The sequence below is a fragment of the Strix uralensis genome, chromosome 2 (genome assembly GCF_047716275.1).
Source record: "Strix uralensis isolate ZFMK-TIS-50842 chromosome 2, bStrUra1, whole genome shotgun sequence".
NCBI classification, from domain to species: domain Eukaryota; kingdom Metazoa; phylum Chordata; class Aves; order Strigiformes; family Strigidae; genus Strix; species Strix uralensis.
Genome location: NC_133973.1, coordinates 103513939 through 103519829, shown reverse-complemented (window position 1 = coordinate 103519829; position 5891 = coordinate 103513939). Strand labels below are relative to the sequence as shown.

Genomic DNA, 5891 nt, shown 5'->3' with positions numbered 1-5891 from the left:
GTGAGTGTCTGCCGCCCGCCCGCCCGCCGCAGGTTGCGGCGAGCGCCGCGCTCGGGGGGATGGGGAGGCTCTGCCCCCTCCCCTGCGGGGGGGGGGGGGAGCCTCTGCGGGCCGCAGGTTCGAGCCCCGCCGCTGGCAGCACCCTGCGCGGGGTTGTTCCTGCCCCGCCGCGGCTGTGGGAGACGGGAGGTGCGGGGAGGGGGGGGGGGGCGGGGGCGCGACGGGGCCGGGGAGGCGGCGGCGGGCCCTGTGCGGGCGGCGGTGAGCGCCCTCGAGCCGCGGCCGGCGGCGCCCCGTCCCGCCGGACGCCCCTGCCAACTTTCTGAGCAGTTCGGGCAGCGCGTGTGTCGGGGGGGTTTGTGTGTGCTGCGTGCCGACTTCGCCGCCGCCGCCGCCTCCTCCTCCCGCCGCCGCCCTCCGTCTCTCCCTCCCCGCTAGCTGCCTCTCCCCGCCGTCGCGGGGCAGCGGCGGCTCCGCGCTGCCGGGGCGGGGGCGCGCGCGCGCACGCGGGACGGTTGGCAGCCGCGCGCCCCTGCGCGGGGAGGCCGCGGCGCGTGCGTGCGCGCCTGAGGCAGCGGGGGAGGGGGCCGCGACCAAGGGCCGGCGCGGGGCGGGGTGGGGGCGACCACACAGACACACACACACAGACACACACACACACAGACACACACAGAGACACGCGCGACACGTCGGCCCCGGACGGGCCGTGTTGTGCCCCCCCGGGGGTGTTCGTCCCTCCCGAGCCGTGAAACCGGGGCTACTCAGCTGCTTCCTGCACATACACACCCCCCGCCCCCATGCACCCCCACTCCACCGCTCTGCGACTTATTTCCCGACGGTGCCGCGAAAAAAAAATAATGTTAATTCACGGACCACAGCTGGTAACCTTTTTTGCTATAGTCACGCACAGGGGTGGAGGAGAAGCCTGCGGGGTGAGTCATGGATTTAAGAGGCCCTCTGGTTGTTTACGGCAAAAACGGGGTGGCTCATTCAACATGTGGGAAATAAGAGGAGTAAGAGTTGCTTAAATTCGTAATAAAAGGATAAGACAGAGGTACCCGTACCTACCATACATCCCCTGCCCCAGCCTTAAAAAAAGAGGAGGGGAAGCAATGTTGCTTTTTCCTGAAAGAGGACTTGTGGTCAGACTGTCATAGCTAACTGCAGTAGTTATGCATTTGTCAGCATTTCCATTATAAGTGTAGTTTTTCTGTAGTTTACAACTTGGTTATAAAAATATGCACTGGGTTGAAATTTGGTCGATGGCCTCCAGAACATCTTCTAAGCAAATTTTGAAATGATTCTGCTTAGATGCTAAGTGGAAATCCATGGAAAATACTGGCTTTTTATGTTTCTCTGAACTTTAAAACTTAGCTGCTTACGCACATGGACACTGTTCCAGCTGTTAGTCCATAAAAAGTTCCCCCCCCCCCCCCCTTAGTTTGTTAAGTTGGGGAAGAGTTTAAAGGCTTGGCCTCTGCAAGCATTTCTCTTTAAGCATTAATTAGTGCATCAGAGACTCTCAGAAGATTCTTGCAAGGTCCCTGCCACCTCGTGGTAGGGCACCCACCTACAGAAGTGACGTGGGGCACTGTGTGTCCCTACAGCCCAGACCCTTGAGTGCCAGGACAGTTTGAACGCCTCAGCGCTGCAGACAAGAAGCTGGTGTTAAAATGAAGGTGGAATATGTTAACTTTGCTCTGTGGGACTTTTTTTTTTTTTACCGTGGCTGTTCAATTGCTGCTTCTGAGACAGGGAACAAGCACAGTATTTAAAAGGTTTCGTTTGTATACCTCTGTATATACACGTATCTGGATCCTGTGAAACATGCCTGCCACCCAGTGGATGTAGCTGATCTCTATATACTCTATATTCTATACATTTACTACCTCTCCGCCCGCCCAGCCCTACCCCATCAGTAAGTTTGCAAAGCGATAGTGCTCAGGACTTGTAAAAATGCCAGGCTGATGCGGCCGCCCTGGGCCTGTGCGCAGTGATGGTGCCTGTCGTGACGTGATCCACCACCGTCCTTTCCCGCCAGCTCGGGTGACGAACCAGAGGTGCATCTGCCAAGGTATAGCACCTTCCTGGCTGGGCAGCAGTGAGGAGAGGAAACATGAATGAGTCAGACGATTATATGCAGAGGGAGAGGCAGTTTCGTGCCTGAGATGGCTGGAGAATTGGATTTTGCATAAAGGTTTTTGCACATGGGCTGTTGGGTTTCCTGGGTGCTGGGCCTGAGAGCCTGGGATCTGCTTTGTAGCTATGCTGAACTTGTCCATCTGGAAGAAAAGTCAGTGGCTGTTCACTCTCGGTATACAGATGTTTTGTAGGTCTAAGCATGTTCGACATAACAAGTCTTGAGTATTGGAATTGCTTGCTCAGGGTCCATAGCTTTTTGCTTTAATCTTTTCATATCTTAGTTTCTCATCTTTAAAAAAAGTGGGTAACAGTATCCTTTATCTTATGGATTACTTTAGTGATGAGAACCATAGAAGAACCTGGGAGAAAAGAAAGAATTCCCTCTGTGGTTTGAAAATGTACAGCAATGCTCTAAAGAACAAGGGCAGAAAGAGGAATTTGTGTGTTAATTATAGCAAAACTTCTATGGGGAAAAAAACTTGATCAGGTCAGTTGCAATTAGAGATTGACCTCCACTCATATAAGCACTAGAAGATGTTCTTAATTACCATAGGCCACTTAGTTCTAATAATTCCTAATTTTTGCCATGTTAATCACATTTTTAATATGTTTTTTTGTGTGTAATTTCCAAGGTTTTCTTTCCCTTTGGAAAAGAGCTGAAAAGCAGATAGGCAGCCTAGGGCAGCATACTCATGTCACCATCCTTCCTTTATCAGCTGGATTCCTAACGTAATGGCTGGGACTCTGCTGTTTGAGCTCACTGCTGAGGATAACCAGTGGTGGTAGGTTGTGGCTGTGGTCTGTGTTGCTGCGAAGACCTGTAGGATGGGGCAGGGAAAAGGCAAGGAGAAGCAGGGCTCCTGCTCATGTCCCAAGTACCTGGTGCCATTGTGGCCTCTGCCAGCCCTTACATGGAAAGCCTGGAGCCTCCTGCTGTTCCCTGGCTTGGAGCATGGTTATTTGAGCTGCAGTCCTGGTGCACCGGCACTGGGGGATAAGTTGCTCACTGCTGTGGGGATGGCCTATGTTGTCTGATCAGCGTGAGGAGTTGAGAAGAACGGCCTAGCAAATACCTACTGAAAATGCACAAAGTGCAGTTTGTCTTTGGATGTTTGACCAAATGCAGGTGGATTTTTCATGGGGGCAGCAAAAGGGACACCTCCAACATAGTGGGTCCAGCCCTCATGTCAGATTTCAAATCTGTCACCAAGAGCTGGAAGGGCACTATAGCCTTCAAAGTTTTCCAGAGATTTCTACTGATACTGAAAGACAGCATTTTCCCTGGTCTTGTTCTGAAAACAGCTGAAGTATTTTGGCTGAGTTCTTCTAATTGCAGTCTGCCTCTTTCTGCACCCCTTGCTCGGAGGCAACCTCTACAACACATGGAACAAAATTTAGTCTGAGGCAGACATTCAGTTTGGAAAATTTCAACCCAAACAGTCAAAGTCTGGCCAAGTTACAAGCAGCTGGAAGCAGCATCTTGCACTGAAAGTGTTCAGCAACTGCCTAATAGGCGGTGCTACAAGCTTCATCAATACTGTATATATGTACGTGGATATACAATGCTAAATTGTAGTATTAATTAATAGATTACCCAGTCAACTAACTGGCAGCCAGTTGATTCTGGTGGGGTTTTTTAATAGAAAATTGAACCTAAAACTCTTTGGTTAATTGTATGAACACTTTTCCTTACTCACATTATTCACTGTTGTTTTCCTGGCTGAAAGGTTGAAAACTTTTAAAATGGAGCCTCTGAAATAAATGACAAGCCAGGGCTTACTTGTTCTGAATCTTTCAGAATGACTTAACAATTGTTAAAGACCAATTTACAGTAGAACTAGAGCAAATTGCTTCCCAGCGTTTTGAATTGTAAAAAACCACATCTCCCAGATTCCTAAGATATTCATCAACTGTTCTATTGTAGTAGACTCACCCTATATTGTGTCCCTGATATATCTACTAACTCTGCAGTGAAGTGTGAGTTTAAAACAATTGTGCCATGGAGTCACTGTGGAATAAATACCACAAACATTGGCAAAGTTGCTTCATAAATCTTTCTTAGTTTAGAGAGGAACTTAGGCGTGCCTTTCTTCTATGGGAGTGCAGCTGTTTCTTGTGGGGTCCCCCAGGGGCTGGATCTTGGTGTAAGGCTGTTTAATATCATTATATTCATAGTTTTTGTGATGCTGTATCATCGTTACCAACAGATTACATGCAGGTTTGTGCGTGTGTGGAACAAGTTACTAGTATGGTGTACTCCAAATAATTTTTTTAAATGGTCAGCATCCAGCAGAAGGCATTTTTCATGCAGCCACATACAAAGGAACCAGGAATGCAGTTACACCAGCAGGATAGGAGATTGTCTTCGAACTGGTAATTTGAAAGAAGGCTTAAGAATTTGTGTGGAGAATCATCTCAAGAAGAGTTTTCATTGTAATGCTGTGACTGAAGTGTGGTCTTTGGCTGTATAGCAATATAAATATTGCACAGAAATAGGAAAGTACGTGGCATTAGTAAGATCACGGGAATTCCATGTCTGGTTTTGCTGCTCACACGTGAGGAAGGATGTGAAATATTAGTAAGAGCACAGTGACAGGGTTTGGAAACCAAGCTTTACAATGCATGGTGTACAGGCTGAGAGGGGAAATGATGCTTGTATATATCCTGCCTGTGTGTAAGGAAAATATATGATATTTACTTGACCCTGCTGAGACATCCAGTGTCTGGGAGATGAAGTTAGGCATATTGTACCTTGAAATAATAAGTAGCAACAAGGGCAATATGGCACTGTAATGGATTTGGTGTTGCTGGGAGTATTTTTAAAGTGAGATGAGGTTTCCTTCTCAAAGATGTGCTTTAGCTTGGTTCAGTGGAGGACATTTCCAGTGTGTGGAGGAGGGGGAAGGACTGTGCTCTGTTCACCTGCATTCTTCCCTAGATTGAGAAAACAAGATTATTTGCAGTGCTTTCCGTGTATTGTAGCACATGTTGCTACCTTGGACAAGATTATAATAAAATGTCACACTTCAGAACTTGGCTGGTTTTCTCTTGGGTCAGAAGGACCATTTTTTCTTGGTGCCTAATTTGGCTCCTGGGATTATTATTAATTATTGTGTACTTCCCTCCAGAGTATCAATGTCTGGTGGCAGCTGGAGACAGGATATTGGGTACTCAGCTTCCTCACTGCTCTCTGTCAGTACAGAGTCCCCTCATATTCCCAGGTTGGTGTACTGTCTTTCTTTGCTCAGGATACTGACAGCTGTATTCAGGGATGAAGAAATTTCCCCGGCCATTAGATAGGTAAGGACGTCACTCACTGTTCAGAAGTCGGCTGCTGAAGGCTCATGGTACCTGCAAGGCCACTCTCCCCTTAACCACCTCTCTGTCCTTTGGGCATGCCTCTCCTGCCACCAGATCTCCTGCTGCAAGCAGACACCAGAGACAGGGACATGGGCATGCGTGTGTATGGCTTGGCAGTGTAGCACCCCCGGCAGTCACTAAAACAACAGAAGTTATGGTGGTGAGACTGTTTTGTAACCTGAAACACATGACTGACTGCTTGAATCAAGTTGAAGAATTACCTGGAGAGCCCCTTTTCAGGCAGCTTCACAACAAAGCTGAAGGTTTAGTTTGGCCTAGGAATTGCACTTGAGCCTAGATGATGTTTTGTAATTACGTAGTTCATTCTTATTAATATAACAAACAGACACATTTTTTCCTCTGGCATCTGAACTAGGATACATACAGTT

General features: G+C 48.4%; 1 protein-coding gene across 1 annotated transcript in view; it reads left to right on the top strand.

The window, feature by feature from the left end:
• Positions 1-5891, top strand: part of ELF1 (E74 like ETS transcription factor 1) — a 96940-nt gene that overhangs the window by 113 nt on the left and 90936 nt on the right. The window lies entirely within an intron of this gene.